The sequence below is a fragment of the Aythya marila genome (assembly GCF_965140915.1).
Source record: "Aythya marila genome assembly, chromosome: 1".
Taxonomy (NCBI): Eukaryota; Metazoa; Chordata; class Aves; order Anseriformes; family Anatidae; genus Aythya; species Aythya marila.
Window position 1 is genome coordinate 134,016,802 of NC_139042.1, and position 18,470 is coordinate 134,035,271.

The window sequence follows — 18,470 nt, forward strand, 5'->3', positions numbered from 1 at the left end:
CACGTTTGCTTTTTTCTCCACTCCCTCAAATATAACATCTTTATCAGTAGCAGCTCATACACTTAAAAATCTATTTACAAACCTAAGCAAATAGTGTTCTGAAAAACAACTCTAAATACAGGCTTTTTATGAAATATCTTTCATAAGAGAGCCCTGCTATCAATATTAAAAAAATGAAATGAAGACCACCCTCCCCCCCCCTCCCCCGGCCACTAGGGTCTGAGAACTGAATTGGAATATCTGTTGTCCTTACTACCACAAGTAATAACAGACTGAACTTTGCAGAGGACATAAAGCACAGAATAAAGCCCAGTTCACTTTCAGTCTGTCTATATTGACTGTGCAGCACTAAGTACAAATTTAGTAATTCAGTATAAGAACGTAATTTAATGACATTCAAAGGAGATGAGATATTAAAGTATCATTTCTTTTTCTTTCTTTGTGTAGGGTTGTCATATATTTGCTTCACTAGGGCTGTTAACGGTCAGAAGGTCCTCAATTCCCAAGAAATGTTGTCAGGCAGATGTTTCACTACTGAGCTGCTAAAAAGACCAGAATACAAAAGGCAAGGTCACAGGCTTTGATTCCTTAGAATGTTTAAATAAATGATTGAAGCACAATTTGTCTACGGATATTAGAGAACACTAATGCATTTGGAATGAGGCATATATGTTTTAGCACTTTGCTCAGCTCAGCTTGGGATAGACTCTTCCTCAGAGTAGGAAAGAGATACTTAATTTAAAATAGATACAGTTTGTTCGCTTAAAAGGAGCTTTAAACAAAGAATAAAAATGTACACTTCTTACTAAAAGTTCCCCTATTGCTATAACTTTCTACTCAAGTGTTTATAATTGAACATCAATTAGACAGTATTTGGGTTTTGAACTGCATATTCTAAAACATTTCTTACACGTTCCCTTCCAATGCTTCTGTACAGAACACTACATATTAAAACGTTTCTTGGAAAACTATGAAAATTAATAGAACTGTTTCAGATGTTTAACTTGACATACAGTTAAAAGTGTGTTGCTCATTTTCTCTCTTTGTCTCTCTCCCCCCCTGCCTCCCTCTCAAAAAAGCTTTTAATTCCTTCTCTGGTTGCAATACTAATGCAAGTGATAAAGACTGTCATTCAATTTTAATCTTTTCTTTCTTTACTATTGTATAACCGTGCTAGATGTATACTCTTTGTCATAGTAGGCATTCCTACAAATTTAAATCTGCCAAGGAGTCACATTTTTACCTGAATCTGATGGAGTTAACCTGAGACAGTAGTGACTGGTTGTTAGCATAAATAGGATTAGAATTATCGATTTCAGATGGATAACACTACACATTACCCAAAGAGCAAGCAGGACTGTGCTAGGTTGATTAAGACTGAAGCTAAAGAAGGAAATTTTCACTTGAATCATTACAGAAGAGGAACATAAAACACATATTTACTACTCATAACAGAAAACAACACATTGAAATTTAACAGTACTTCATCTCAGAAGAATTGCTTGATTAGCTTGGAACACTTCGCAGGTATGAGTGGGCAATATTTCCTTTTTGAGACACAGTAGGATATAAAGAAGTCATGAGGCCTATCAAGGTCACACCACAAGAAGGTGACAAACAGTAAGTCACTCCTGACTCCCAGTCCTGTGCTCTATCACAACTACAGAGAAGGCGACACCCAGCCTCCCAGAGGGTTCTGTGCTCAGAAACGATACGCAAAGATAACAAGCATCACACTTGCAGTACTAACATGGCTAAGGAGCGCTTGCTTGAGTAAGAGACAGTTCAAACTGTATTTTGGTCCCAGCTTTATGGCCAGAGGAGATAAACCAGTAAAGGAAAAGGTGAGGAATCTCGTCCAACTCTCCACACAAGTCCCATCCGCGCATCGTTAAGGAACGCAGGCAAGCAGCCGGGTGGCAGCGGACCGCTGCACCAGGAATGCAGGATCGATCAGGTTTTATTTGCTAGCTTTTCTCCTCGGTGACAAAACACGGCGTTAGCACGAACACATTTCACGAAATGGAAAATAATAATAATAATAAAAAGCGGGCAAAGAGATAACGCCGAAGGCTCGGAGGGGTCTCGTTGTCATGGAAACGAGTCACCAACGAGCTTTCTAAGACAGGCGTGATTAATACCCGAGCCCTGCTTCGATTCGAACCATCGATTCAGAACCCAAACACATACACACGGCACGACCCCAGCAGCCTGGACGAGCAAGGCAGCCGTCCCGGTGCCGCGCGGCCGGGCTGGCAGGAGGCACGCGAAGTTTCCCAAAGGCGACCTGGCACGGCTCGGCACGGTTCCCCCAGCCCCTTCCCCTCCCCAAGCCCACCCCAGCCCGCTGACCTCTCGCCAAGTCGCTGCCGGGCACGGCCGCTTTCCTCAGCAGCCCCCCGGGGCTGTGGGTCGAGCCGGGCGGGTGCGTCAGTGTTCGAGGCGGAGGACGAGGCGCCGGCGCTGAGGAGCCGCCACCTCCGTCGCCATCTCACAGCTCCGCGGCTGCCCCGTCCCCTCCTCTCCCCGCCCGTGTCCCCTCCCTCTCGCTCTCCTCTCCCCGCCCCGGCCCCGGCCAACCGCTCCCCAGCCACCTGCCGATGGCTCTCAGGTGCCTCCTGGCTCTCTCCGGAGCCCAGCAGCGACTGTCCCGCGTCAGCCCGCCCCGCTGTCCCGCACGGAAACTTCCCCGCCCTCCTCCCTTCTTCTCCTCCTTTCCCGCGGGGCTGCCGCCATCGCCTCACGGAAGCCGTGAGGGGGCTGCGGGTCAGGACCGCTCCCCTCAGAGCCCCAGGTAACGGCCAGCCGTGGGGGTTAAACGGCCGGCCCTTTGCTCCGGGATCCCTAGGCAAACGCGGCTCCAAGCGAGGAAGGGAAGGAAGACGTGCGCCGATTTTGAGGCTCAATTGCCTAAAAATGTCAAAACTTTATCTTCCCCCGCCCCCGCACTCTTCTGCCTACAGTCGCGGAGAAGCAGGCTGCCTTAAGCCGGCGCCCATAAATGATCTCACTCGTGCGAATTTGTAATAAAAACTATTTTTCATTTACATTTTAATGCATAAGCCGTGCAAAGCAGGGAGCTCCGCAGACACTGTTGCAGGAGTGATGACTCATGCCCACCGCATGTATGTTATTTACTGTCTGGGGATGCAGCTATATTTAAATAGCTAATCGGTAAAAAATCGGTAAAATATATATTTAATATATTTTTAATATATTAATATATATTTAATATAATATATTAATATATATTTAATATATTTAAATAGCTAATCGGTAAATCAAGGGGGATGTTGTAAACTGTCTCCCATCACTGGGCTCTTGCTCCTTGACATGTCTTAAGCAATGGTCTAGCATGAAGGTATGCTTTGAATATTCAAGCAACACTTTTTGCACAGGTGGTGCACATGGAAAGGAGCAATCACGGATGTACTTCTGAAATCAAGAGAGAATATAACTTTACCAAATTTAGCCACTTGTTTAAAATCTGAGTAAAATGATTTCAAACATAACTCAAGGTCCCTTGTCAGCTTGTGCTGGTTTCTTATGGTAGGATCTCTCATTACACAGCCACATAAAACTAGGCTATACTGTCCCATTGGGACTAATTCTTTTACAGACACCAAATAAAACTTATGACGAGGTGGGCTGCTGTTATTTTTTCATAAAATAATTAGAGCACAGGAATTGTGGACCACCAGTTAATCCATTTGTTTTCTTTTCCCCCCCTGTATTCTGTCGTATCGCTGATTCCTCAATTTAACTCAACCCTGAAAAGACAAGAGCAACAAGCCATTCAATTTACCTTTTCTTTTCTTTTCTTTTCTTTTCTTTTCTTTTCTTTTCTTTTCTTTTCTTTTCTTTTCTTTTCTTTTCTTTTCTTTTCTTTTCTTTTCTTTTCTTTTCTTTTCTTTTCTTTTCTCTTCTCTTTTCTTTTCTTTTCTTTTCTTTTCTTTTCTTTTTTCTTTTTCCTTTCCTTTCCTTTCCTTTCCTTTCCTTTCCTTTCCTTTCCTTTCCTTTCCTTTCCTTTCCTTTCCTTTCCTTTCCTTTCCTTTCCTTTCCTTTCCTTTCCTTTCCTTTCCTTTCCTTTCCTTTCCTTTCCTTTCCTTTCCTTTCCTTTCCTTTCCTTTCCTTTCCTTTCCTTTCCTTTCCTTTCCTTTCCCTTTCCTTTCCTTTCCTTTCCTTTCCTTTCCAAGCAGACCATAAGAAGGAAGCTCTCTTTTCAAGTAGACCATAAGAAGGAAGCTCCCCCTACACGGACACAGAAATTTGAAGCCATGCTTGAGAGGGACTTGGGCTTCAGACACTCCTATTTTTTTCTGGGCTTCTCTTTCTATTAGAGTGATGCTCTTTCACTCTCATCCATTTCATTGTTGTAAGTGACCAAAGGAAAAGCTGGAGTCCTCTTTAAATAAGACACAAATGGTTTTGTATTGTTCAAGCCTATTTCCTGAGGAGCAGACATGGTGGAGATTGTACAAGTAGGAGGGGCAAGAGCAGGAGGCAAGGTGTGTATTTTTGTGTGACTTTGTTGAGGAAAGAAATTCTGGACTTTTACTGGTATGAGCCTTTCTTCAGCTGGCTTTTTGGTCAGATCTCAAACCCACAGGGCTGAAATGCAGCAAACAGTAGTAGAAAATGCAAATTAGGACAAGAAATGAAAATTAAATCCTGATCAGTTGTTCTGCCATCCCACGCTAATGCCAGATGTAGCAACCAAATGCTTGTGTCCTGATAGCCTCATCATCATCTGCTTCATGCTGTATGGCTCTCTTGCAGTAAGTATAAAATAAAACAAATCTTACATTTTAGGTAGCTGGAGGAGACTTTCTTTTTTGTTTGTTTGTTTTTCCTTACATAGCCCCAGGTCTTCCTGCTCTAGCACTCTCATACAATAAAATCTGTTTAAAATCTCAACTTTTACTGTTTAAAATCACAGCTTCTACTGCTGTGTAGACTTAAAGTTCATGCTTTGGTATGGAGAGTGACACTAAATAGAAAAGAGGGGAAGTGAGTGATTTATCTATCAACCCTGCCTAAACCAGTGCTGGAACTGATGTTAGGATCAGCGCTCCTAAGTCTGGTGACAGAGCTCCCATTTAAGCCTGTACTACTTTAAGTTTTCAAATATGAAGTTCTGTAAGAAAATACAAAAGATGGCTGCAATCCAGGCAGCAATTGCTTGTGTATTTGTGGTCTAAAGAAGCCTTGAATGGGAACCTCATTTGGGCCTTGAGATGATGTCACCATAAATAGTATAGTCACAAAAAAGCATAGCACCACTATTCATATATTCCTCCTCCTTTCTCCTCAGGCTCACCTTCCCTCCCCCACCCCCCCCCAAAAAAAAAAAAATAAAATAAAATCAGAGGAAAGCACTATGTTAAAGCTCACCACATCTGAGCAGCTATTTTATTATTTTAGCCACTTATGGACCAGATACGGGAAGGTGCCATTGACTCCGGGAATGGCAAGCTTGCACCCAAGGCTTTATATTACAGAACCTTGCACTGAAGCAGACAGGGCAGAGGCCAAATGTAACAATCTGCATGCATGAGTTATGCATAAAGATAATCTTATATGTAAGCTCTAGTGGGACCGACCCCAGATTTCACAGGGTTTCATCAGTGAAGATCATGCTTTGTCAAATCCAACAAGGATGTATTCTTCCATCCTTGGAATTCCACACATTTTCACCCTCTGTGTAACTGCTAACATAGACACAGCTTTTTTCCTGTGCCACACAGGGGAGTCTTAATAATGCATTATGAGTGCAGAAGTATAGCACATGTCAGCATCAGACTCATTCTTGAAGTGGCTGATTCACTTTTCCTAGTACTTTAAATAGCTTTAACTGGACTGTCAGGACATGGAACACACAGTGTTTCCATGTAGTATTTGGAAAAGAGAGAGTCATCAAGTATTGCTTCAACCATCTTTCATAACTCATCTTTAAGTATTATCTAGGGGGAGTTTCCATGGATTTTTTTGTGATGCACTTGCATGCTAACCAGGTACACCCATGGCACTAGGTGCTACCAGATGAGAAGTGTTGACATCTGTAGAGAATTAATAGTCAGAGTGCTGACTGCCAACAAGGAAGTCCAAACTCAGGTGGTTTGGACGTGGCTCTGGCTACCACATGGTTCTGAAAGATTGACAAAGATGTTTTTCAAAACCAAACGTCAAGAAAATGATTCAGGGAGAGACCTTGCTCTAGATGTCCAAACTGTGTATGTACATGTATATATGTATGTGTTATTTGCAGGAAGAAACTGATACTTAAAACTGATACTTAAAAAGTGGATGAGAATCAAAAACGCTGGCATATACTGCAGGTTTACTGGAGCCAAGAGATTGGAAGACATAGCTACAGCAGGAACATTTTGCTATTGTTTTAATTTGCTTAGGTTTCCAGGAGCTAAAAAAAAAAAAAAAAAGAAAAGGTAAAACAGTACTTAGTGATAATAACATACACCACACAGACACATTATGTGCACATTCACACTAATATATGTGTACTTTCAAGCCCTTATCCAGGGAAGCAGAATGGTTTGCAACATCATGGAGCACTAATGGCCCTGCTGTGCTAGCTTGTGGTAAGGACTTGTACTGATTCACCTCAGAATTCACCTCAGAATACATACCAGTGTGTGGAATTGGCATTAATCCTGTTATCAAGGAGGGAAGGACATTCACTTCTCCTCCCACAGAGCAGTCGACTGTGAATTCGGGATGCGTTCTCCTCCATTTGATTGCTAAGCAAGTCAGACTGCAGCACCTCTCTCCCACTCGCATGCACCCCTGCCAGCTGCTGTTCAGCAGGCAAAGACAGGAGGATAACTATTTTTGTGGAAGCAAATAAAAAATATTGGCTACTCCTTTGTGTACACAGTGGGTTATGCTACAACACCTGATGCTTAAAGCCTATTAGCACTGTCATAGAAATATTATGCAATGGATTAGTTATCCCACAGTAGCCATGTGAGGCCATCACTAGCCTAGCTATATCTCTTTTTTCCCTTAGATACTTTTGTCTCTTTCTCTTTCTACTGATTGCCTAGGAGAAAATGTGCAATTTCTATTGTTCCCAAAAGGTTAATAGATTTGTGCTTTTTGACTGTAGAGCAGAAGGAGGAGAGCTGGAGCAGTGTTCCTGTCTGACATTCAAAGCAAAAAGAAAGGGGTCTCTCTAGTTTTCTGAAAGGACACTTTTTTTTTTCTCTCTCTCTCTCTCTCTCTTTTTTTTTTTTTTTTTTTTTTTTTTTTTCCCAGAGATAACCTACCCTTCTGAATTATTCTGCACATGGCAGAGAAGGTACTATTTCCAGAAGAGTCAGAACTGGACAGGATCGTATAACTTTGTGTTGATGGAGAATGGAGGGAAAAAGTGGAAAGAAACAAAGAGGATTTGGCTCTACAAAATCCCAGTAGGTATTTGTGGCCGCAGGGTCCAGCCAAACATTCCAGTTCTGAAAAAAAGAGATGAAGCTAGATGCAGTATTAGGACTTGGATGTGGAATCCTTAATAAGGGGAAAAAAAAAAAAAGTGATGGAGGACACTTGTAAGTAGAGTTACGCAAAACAAATGGGGAAGTGTGAAAAGTCAGTAAATGCTGGGATGAATATTGTATTTTCCACAATTGACAGTTTAAATTACTGTTCAGTGCCTAATAGTTTTCTAGTCACTGTTCACTTCCTGTCAGTGATCATACAGAGCTGGATTGCTAAACAGTGGATACATTTAATTCCCAATAAGATTACACTTAAGGGGTGGGATTGTTAATGCTGAGCAGTATCTTTTACAATTTTTAAAAGAGTCTGAAATCCGTGACATGGAAGAGCCACACAGATATGTGATGACTAAATTTTACTGGGAAATACTAAACCAAAGCAGGGAGAATAGCAAATAGAATAGGTTTTCTTGTGGTTACAGCACAATCTTGTGAATCATTTTTTTCCCCTGATTCTGTGGCTACCCTTGACAATTGAGCACCATTTTAGTCTAGCTATCCTTAACATAACATAAAAATATGTGGTCTCCCAGATGTGTTGGGGGACACATTGTTTGTAAGGTATTTTAAGATTCTCCAAAGGAGAAGGAATTGGCTTTGTTGCAATTTGCTTACTATAAGCCCCCAGGAGTTCTCTTGCAGCTAACTGCCGGCCTGCATGCTTGCTTTATGAGGTTTGGAGGGTGGTGGAGATGGGTGGCACCAGTGAGAAGGGCTGCAGCCCGTGGCGCTGACTGCATGTCCTGATTTCTCAGCTGACATACATGACCTTTCCAGGGTGGATTTCTTAGGATTTTTGCTGGGAGTATAGGTTGGCTTTGTGTTCACCAGTCTTCTTCAGTCCTGCTACAGCTATAGTACATTTAACAATCTGGTCCAAAGAAGGAGAAAAGGACGGCTTTTCTTTGAGTCAGAAAAGGTTTTATTTTGATGGGTGCGCAAAATGAGATTTCTCCCTAATCTCCTGTGTAATTCATTCACGTAATCTCTTCGTAGGCACATCATATTAATCCCTGTTATTACACAGAGAACCTAAAACATTTAAAGTGTCAAAATATACTGCTTAACAGATAGACCAAGATGTTGAATCTCCCTGCTCTTTCTTCTGTAATAAAAATTTACATTGTTCATATGCTAGCATATCACTGGAGGTATTCCCTGAAGTTGGTATTCTCTGTGAAAACAAACAAACAAATAAATAAATAAATGCTATACATGTAGTATAAAATAAAGCAATGACAACAAAGGGATTTTTCTGCTGTAAGGTAATCAACTGCAAAAGCTGGTTCAAGGGGCTTTTAAGGGGTAAGTCAAATGCAGAGACTGAAGTAAGCTTTGCGAAGTTGCTTATGTTTACTTTTATATTCAATTTCCATGGAATCTATCAGTGCAGAGCAAACACTCAGAAAAAATAAATTATAAAACCATCATGTATATAGAGTTCTCCTGCACAATGCTCCATGTTCACAGGTTTTTGGTTGCCAGCCTTGGTCTAGGATTTGCATACAATAGATATGTCTTTACTGTTAGTGGGAGTGGTTTGTAAGCTAAATCCCCTGTGGATTAATAAGTGATTACATCCAGAAAAGTATTCCATCCTCATGTTTCGGATTTGTTACTGATGGACTAGAAAAAGATTCAGAAGTTCATTTAATTCCACAGAACAATTTCTCTCCTGCCTGAAATGGAAACTGGGATGATTACCTTCCCTGTAATGGCTTGCTTCTCCCTCAAGGTGAATCCTCTCTTCTACAGTTAACCTACATTCACAGAAATAGGTGTGAAGAGACAGTAAAGCAGACTGCACCAGTACTTTCACCAGTGCCTGGGTATTTCCTGGAAATTCTCGAGAGTTTGTACCATGCTTTAATTTTTCTGTTATTTGCTGTATTGTGCTCTCTTCAGTACTTTCTTCTTCGCAAAAATGAACACACTGACCACGGGCAGTTTGGAGGACAGACTTTTAGATGTTCTTCTAAGTCATCTCTGCCCATATCCTTAAAATTATTTAGGCATTAGAGTAAAACTACATATTCTAGATGATCTGCATCACAGATTAATTAGAAAATGTTATCTTCACTTTGAAGCACAACTTAATACAAATTTACTTGCTTCATGCTGCTCCTTCCCTTCTTGCTTATTCATATCAGAAACCTTTTTTTTGTTAGTGAAAATAAACTGAAATAGTTTACTTGGTATTTCAATTCTTCACAGCTGTCTGAGCTAAATAAATGCTGCTCTGTACGTCTTCTTGCATCAAGGGGTTATGAGTGAGACTTCCAAAAACTAAGGTAATTTTCTGTTCAACACAGCGTTAATAAGATGTTGCGATTTTGCTGTTCTTTTCTAAACGATGGCTGCATAGCTATGGTGTTCTGCATGACTGATGGAATATTTTCAGGATGAAATATATTAAACAATATCAGTGTCTGGAAGTAGTAACTACTAGGCACTTGATGTCATAATATTAAGATTATTCTTCCATTATTGTCATATAAATAGAGGACTGTTTTGCCTGCTGCTTTATTGGGGAAATTTTGCTTTATGTTGGCTAAAATAGTTTTTGCTTCTCATAGAAAAAACTCTGTAGGTTGCCAGAAAGCATATCACTTTGTATTCAGTCATACTCAGGTTGCCTAACCCACCAAGAAATGTCCACTGCACTGAGCTGCCCACTGTGCGTGAACAGAGAGAGCAATCTAGACTTTGGGTCAGTCCATGGTAGAGGAGGGGCTTGAGGAAAAAGAGAAATGTCAGGCTTCTGGAGAACAGAAGCTGTTGGAGAACAGAAGTTGGAAAGATAAGGTGTATCAGAGTGTCAAAAGAGAAGCGGATAAGGGTTTGCTGATGAAAAAGGGAAGAAATGTAGAAATAATAGGGAGAATCCAAGAAGGCAGAAGAGAACTGACTCGAGAAAACACATAAGGAACCATAAGGGCTAAAACTAAAACCAGCTCGCTATAGAGGCCAAAGGGCTCCTGTAAGAAATGTGCAGAATTAGAGGGCTGGAATTCTTTAATACTGACCATGGTGAAAGTGACCATGGTTGTTTCTTATGCAAATGCATGGTGATACTTACATGTCAGGGTTTCTGAATCCTGTTGTGTTGACTCTCACACTAAAGCCTTTCCAAGGTAGCCAGGGAATGCTACCAGCATGACTGGTCATGCCCACTGAAATTCCTGACACTTTCTTTAGGCAAAATACACTTGCAAAGGAAAATGTACACATAAGTAAATAAAAAGAAGTCACAAATATTTTCAGAACTATTTCTCAGTTGTGAAGGCAAACATTCACAAATACATCCCCCTCATCCCTCCCACGTATCCAGTGCTTGTCCCAGTCTACTGAGGACCAGAACTGAGTACTAGAGGAGCTGCAGTGTCCAGAACAAAATATCTTTTTTTTTTCTTTATTTTACATAATTCCAATATTTATTTCTGAATTTTCATATATTCTTTTTATATTCTTGTATGCATCTAAAAGGATATGGTTTAATCATGAACTGCTTCTGCTTTAGCTATAATAGCAATATTTTTTCTACAAAGCTATGTAAATCCAGCAGTCTCACAGTTCAGTGTAATATTTCCACATTTCATTTATTTGCAATATTCTTAAGAATCTTGTGGGAATTATCTAAACTGTCTCTGGTCTCCTTTGCTGAAGGAGAATTGAAGCCAGTTTGGCATTCTTCTCTTGGGCTATTCACCACCCAGTTTGAGATGCGGACAACAACATAAGATTTTCTGGAAAACGTGTCTACCTGTTCACTTTTGCTGCACAACAGCAGGAAAAAAAGTCACACGATATTCTGTGCTTTTTCCTTCATTGCCAAGACTTGCCCAGAGTCTGGGTGGATTAGGAAGAGCTGCTAGAAGAAATACAGATTCAGCTGACAGTGCCTGCTGTAACTTGGGATCAGCCAGCAGGGACTGAAGAAGGGCCTTTTTGAAGGTGTTCAAGTGGCAGACAAGAAGATACATATTAATAGCAGATTCTAATAAATCTTCATGGGACAAGAATCAACATCCTACTGTTGCAGCCTTTTAAGCACATGCAGTTGTGGTAAATCTTGCAGTCCTGACAAAGAGGAAAGTCCCACTAGAATCAATAGGCATTTGCATGAACCAGGATTGAATGACCACAGACTTGCAACCCAGCCTGACAAGCCTTTTCTCATGACAGCATCCAATTAAAATTAATGAAGTAACTTGTTCAGGATCACTCAGTGAAATGTTGGGAGAGGGAAGAGGAGGGGAACTCAGATTACATGAGTCACTGACAAGTTTTCGTGATGTTACAAAGTCAAAACCCCATAGAAATGCTGAAGAATACTGAGAAATGCTACCCATTAGTTAGAGTGGCTCCCAGGCAATCTGTCTGGTGTAATCAGTTTGCTTATGTATCACTACTGAGGTAAAAAGTGCTACTTTCTGACAATATTTCTCACACGTTATCAGGTATTCTGATTAAAATGTGAGAATTGTCTTTACTTGTCAGGTAGACTAGATCCCTACTCTCTTCATTTACATCATTTCAGCTTCCACTTGAGATTTCAGAGTAGCCTGGAGATGATGCTTTTTCAAATGTAGCTGTCTGTGCCTGATTTTGCCCCTTGCCTATCTCAATATATTAAAATGTAATGTCCATGACCAACTCTTCTTTTTCCTCTAGCTGATTCTATACACTGGATACAGCTGAAGGGTGATGATGTCCTTTGATAAGCTAGCTGGGAAGACATCAATTTAACGTCACCTGTGGTATTAGACTGCATGAGGGGAATGGGGAAGATGTAGGGATTTGGTGTGCTACTTATAAATAAACAAGTTTCCTTGCTTGTGTTGCAAATGCTACAAGGGAGTGACTGAAAACAGGAAGAGTTTCAGAAATCTAGTTTACTTTTCCTTGTTTATGCTACTTGATTACCTTGTACATTTCTGTTTGCAGTAAAAATAGTTACTATCCAGTCATTTTCATTTGAGATCTCTCTAGCACCCACACATCAATATAACATTTGAATTGCAAATACTGAAAGATTTATTAAAGACAGTAATTTCCTTTCAAATTTTATGTATATATGCATATATATCTTCCTATTGTTTTCAGTTCATTTAATGCACTTTCTCAGAAAACTATTCAATCACAGTTTTTGCAAGAAACATTTGAGTATAGTGCAGGAACTTAAACGCTCAGAGAAAAGCCTCCTTGACTAGACACTCAGTACCACGTTGTCTGACACCCATGCAATTTAAATGATCAAAGGAATTCAAGAATAAGATCCTAAATTGCATCCTCATCTATTTTTCCAGCTGCTTCCCCCTCTCCCAACTTGCTTTACTTAAAATGAGGTGCTTGCTTGCTATGGTCTGTTGTACTCCAAAAAGAAGTAGAAAGTGTCTGAACCATAAATATAAAACATGTCAACACATGTCCACAAACACCATGCTGGTGTCATCCAAATATCTGAACCCCTGAATTCAATGTATTTCCTACAATATGCCAACTGCTCTCCTAGAAACAGTATGAGAGGCCTGAAAAAAACTCCCTAACATACAGAACAAATTAGCATAGGCCATTGATAAAAGCAAAACTGGTAAGTCCCCTGCAGGACAAAAACTTCTTCCCAAGCGCTTCTTTCAGGGAGAACTTGAAGTATTTTCCCATTAGTGGGAAGACTGTTAACTTTTTCTGAAAAGGATCAAAGGCCACACTGGATTTTCATTTCCTTGAGCTGAAGTTTCAGAATTCTGTGTGGCTCTGCAGTTATGATATGAAAAGAAAAGAAAAAAAAAAAAAAAAAAGAAAAAAAAAAAGGGAGGGGGGTGAAATATGGTCCCCTGAAATTAAACACTTATGTTATAAAAATAAGATTCTAATAGTCTTAGCTTTCTGCTCAGCATTACAACCAGCATTTCAAAACAACTTATATTTGCTGCTCAGTGGATACCAATTCTTTTGGGAAACTGTTTATACTTTTTAGACTTTGGTAGCAGAAACAGTTATTAAGGTAATACAGCAATACATTAGCGATTTTTCTCTGTTCATAAGGTCTGGCTTATCTTTCATGGAAAGCAGTTGTAGATACATAACAGCTGGTATAAAGTCAGGACCTTTCCTATTTTTGTAAGACTGGTGATTATAGTGGCATTGCCTGTGATATAGCCAATATATCTCTCTGGTTTCAGTGACTCATGACATTCATAAACATAAATCAGATTAGAAGAAGGCCCCTTGATTTCTCTGCATTCCTGTATTTTCTGTCTACTTCCACTGGCAACCATGAGTTTCCATCTTTTTTCTTAAATAAGTTGGTAGAATGTTGTCAACTTAGTCACTTAATGCTTGATCAGTCGTAAACAATCACCTAAAAGGGAAGAGAATCAAGAATCCATATTTTTGTTTTAATGTGCCTAGAGCCATATCTCCAACTGATATAACTCAGCACAGATCCATTGTTCTCAGACAGTGTCTTTGAGGAAAGACTTTCTGCTTCAGATCTAAAGGAATGTGCTTCTTGCACTGAAATTCATGAGAACACTGACACTGGTTTGAATAAATGCAGGATATAGGCCTTGAATAATCTGATTTTCAAAAATTCTGGGCTCCAGCTTTTCCCATTGATCTCAGCTGAAATGGAGGAAGATAAACAATAAAATGCTGGTCCCAAAATAACAGGTCACCAATGCTTTGCATGGGTCATTCGCAGTGGTGGAAAGGAGGTTTCCACTCATGCATGGCTATCCCACACTGGCTACAAGAGTGAAAACATCAAGCTTATGTTCTACAGGCAATATTCATGTTGCTGTCAACCCAGCTCATGTGTACTGTCTTTCAGAGTGTGCAATATTTTACATCGTATGGTAGGCTGTCCCATATATTAAATAGCAGGGTACTGCTGTGTAATACAGCAGAAAGCTAAATAGCAGGTTATATTAACACTATTATAGTATAAAATACTATAAAAATAATATAAATAAAAATATACTAAAAAGCAAGTTATGTTAAAAAAAATCTTTGAAATTGTTCACAGTGATACATAAAAGAAAAGCTAGAGATTCAAGTGAACAGAATATGCTACTTTAAACAAAGTCAATGTATGAAGCACATTGCCACGTTGCAACTTATAATTAACTCTGGCCATTCTTGGCACAATGACATGACAGTGCCTGGATCATGAAGACAAATCAAATTCCAGTGTCTTCAGTTTCCTGACAAGTGTTATTTTACTAGCAGGATGTCCTATTGTCCTACTGTCTTACTGCATTCATAAACTCAAATCAATATTTTCAGTGTTATTTGCAGTCTAAATGATGATAAATGTTTTAATTTGAGGGTAGCTGCATTGTATAGTGTCATTAGTGGATTTTTTCCCTCTCTACCTCCTCTAAATAATGTCCCTATTTTCCCTTCCAAGATAGTCTCTTGGCTACCTTTTCAACACTACCAGATAGAAATAAATTTCTATTGTTTATTAAGAAATGTATTTTTAAAGTTAATTTCTTTCTTTTTCATAGTAGGAACATGTATAAAGTTGTTTCAGAGCATTATCAACTGAAATATGATTTGAGATTGGAACAATATAATTGCTAATGTAGAATCAGTGGGGAGACAGACTATACAAAATCTTTTTTGGTAAGTCATACTCATAACTCAGTAAGTCTAATGGTTTAGCAATTTAGACCATATACTTCTTGTACAGGTAAATCTAGTTGCTGATTTCATTCTTCTAGCTTCTGCGGCAGCTTCAGCTGGGATCCCAATGAAAACAGAGCAGTAAATTCAACTATGGTTTGTGTTGGGTCTTTCTTCCCCTGAAGAACGTACACATTGTTCATTATAAATTCAAGCTCACCTCATCTATGACAAAAAATTGCTAAGATGCTTTATTCCTTCCTTCATAAGAAAACAACTGCTTTGCCAAAATGTCAGCTTACTATAGTCTAGAAGAATGAACGCCATGCACTGGTGGATGAACATAAACCTCAGTGTCAGTCATAGAGGACAGAAGGCAGAGAGAGGACAGAAGGCAGAGAGGCCGTTTTTGTTGAGGCCACAAGATGAACATGTGGTATTTGAAACAACTTTCCATTTTCATTCTGCCATGTATGCCCAGTTAGAGAGAAGACAGAAGAAGTTCGGCTAGGTTGGTGATGCTTGTCTGAATGAATTGAAGCTTTCTTTCACTTACAGAGACAAAATAATACAATTTATTTCAATCACTTTCACTTCTGTAAGGTGCATGTGCACATTACCTCAACCTCTGGCAGAAACCGGATTATATGTGTGAGAGTATCCTTGATGTTTTTGCTTATGCTGTTGGCAGAGCACAGAGGTGGACGTTACTGTAAGACACTACCAATGCAGCCTTCATGCTTGCCCAGGAAATAAGACACTAAAAAGATATACTGGGAGAATCATCTCTCTGACCATGCTGCCATGACATTTAGGTAACATTTATCTAATTTCTGCTGACTTGCATTCCATGTCTTCTGCCATTAAGATCAATAAAAGCCTGTTAAAATGAATGGGGCCATGTTTTGGCAATAGAAGGAGCTTGTTATTTGGTTGAAGTGTACCAAGCCTTTCAATTCTGACTGAATGGCAGTACAACTTGATATACTAGGCACTGTCAAACATAATTAGAGAGTCAGAAAGAGAAATACTGATACTCTAGAGTGGAATACTAAAGCAACCTGTGATATCACATTTTTACCAGCTTGTCTTTTTAGGGACCGTGACATTATAGGGACTATATAAGAATCTAATTCACTTTTGATTCTAATCATATCCTATCAAATAGATGAATACCAAAAATAATAATAATAAAAAAGTGAATTATAAATATGGACAATAGCACAGCTCCTTATAGATTTTGAGGCATACTGTTGCTCTTATATTCATAATAAAGCTATAGAAATCTGTATAGGCAGTTTCTTAACAGATTAGTTTATAAAAAATCCAAGAATATCCAGCCAGCTACATAGTCCAACCAACAACATATGCCAGCTTCACTGCTAACTGCCTGTTTTAAGCCAGACCAGCTGGGTGTCTGCTACCTTACATTTTCAGTGGGCTAAATCCATTATTTTTTTTCAGTAACAGATCGTAAAAGAAGTCATTTGAAGTTACTAAATATTTTGGCTGACCAGAACAGAAGTGTAACCCTTCATTTTTAATTCCCCCCCTTTTATTTTCATGTTGGCAACTTTAAACTAACTTTGAAGGCAAAAATGGAAACATCTTGTTTGAAAATATTGAACTGCAGCATTTTTATACTTCCAATTTTTTTTTTTTTTTTTTCATTTTTAAGCTATCAGCCAAATTGGTGAAGAATTGTGACTATTGAACATATGCATTTTTGGTAAATAAATCATTAGTAAAATTTATGAGTCTGAGTCACTCCACTCTAGACACTGTGTCATAATTTTCTAAGATCATTCCTTGCTTAGAAATATGTCTCAATGTGATCCATTTGTAAAGCACTGAGTGTATATTTAACCTTGAATCATGCAACTGACTGATGATTGATCACTAACACTGTCAAAATTTTTACTACAGCACAGCCTCACTGATATTGGACTCCCATTGGGTTAAACTTGGAGAAAACAAGGGTGATCCCACTGTTAAGAGCATTCATAATAAAAGTGCTTAAAAAAGATCATGGTAGAAGAAAGCTCCATAATCTAAATTTTTGGTTTAGTGCTGAGATAAAGAGAGAGAAACAAATTTTCTTGTTTTGCAAAAGATCTGTAAAAGAGATCAGAAACTGAACCACCATTTCTTGAGGCATACTATGATGCATTACTAGAAGACAATCCTTCTTGGAATGAAATGACAAACCACATTTTTTAGTTCTTTATTTGCTGAACTCCAAATGTGAAGCTGCTAGGCCAAGACCTATATGTCTCTATGACCGTGGCATTAACTGCTCAGATCTGGAGCAGAGTAGGGTGAGAGTCTTCAGTCCCACATGAACCAAGTGGTTTTCTCATTATTATTCATTATGTGTACTGGTATATTGTCTTTGACTCTAAGCCATTGATCCAGATCAGATTGCGGTAGGCACTGTACAGTCAAGGACCAAACAAAATAGCACTTTTCTCAAAGATTTCACAGTTTAAGCACTGTTGGTACTTACAGTACACAAGGTGCTTATGATCACAAATGAAATTAGGAGTGTATAGTCATGACATATGCAAGACTTCACTATTTTTATAAATAATGACAGACTGAGAGGCATATGAGGATCTGAATTTTAATATGCAGTGAAAGGTTCTGTGTTCATATTCTCATAAAATGAAGTATCTTTGGAAGACATTTATCATAACAGAAAGTTCTTCTTTTATCTTGGTTGGAACATTTTATTCTTTGGGAGACTTCAAGTCTTGATTTGAAATAAAATTTCCAGAAGAAAAAGACAAAAGGAGAAAAGATGATTTTTTAATAGAGAAATTACAAGTAAATATGAAAAGGAGGAAAGATAGCTATTCTTCTTCTAACTGGCATGCAAATGAAATAGATATAGTTGTCTTTAAGAAAGTTTATTTGCTAAAAGTAGTGTAGCTATTTATAAGAAAAGAAAAAAAAAAAAAGATGAGAAAAATCAAAGGAAAGATTTTTAAATTAAATTAAATTAAATTAAATTTAATTTAATTTAATTTAATTTAATTTTATTTTATTTTTTACCCTTCCTAATTCTAGCTAAATTCTTACATTTTAATTAAGAAGGAAATAATCTGGTAAGATAGCGCTTTTTAGATTCTGAATCCAAGGACACCAAAAACATGAAATTCTGAAATTGTTGCTGGTAGCATGGATTGGGTATAAATACATTTAAATTAGAACGTTTACCTCTTTCTTGAGCAAACTAACTTTTAAAATCCTTATTTGTTATTATTATTAGATAACGATAATGAGCGGAACCATATCACAGAGAATCACCCAGCAAGAGTTCCA

At 38.8% G+C, this 18,470-nt stretch overlaps 1 protein-coding gene across 6 annotated transcripts in view; it reads right to left on the minus strand.

Annotated features, from left to right (window-relative positions):
• The window catches only part of SHISAL1 (shisa like 1), a gene marked incomplete at its 3' end in the record, with an annotated part of 79,617 nt that extends 77,099 nt beyond the window's left edge, over positions 1–2,518 (minus strand). For all 6 annotated transcript variants that reach the window (XR_014316855.1, XM_082752744.1, XM_082752740.1 and 3 more), the window contains exon 1: positions 2,353–2,518. The remainder of the gene's footprint in view (positions 1–2,352) is intronic.
• Positions 2,519–18,470: the final 15,952 nt, after the last annotated feature.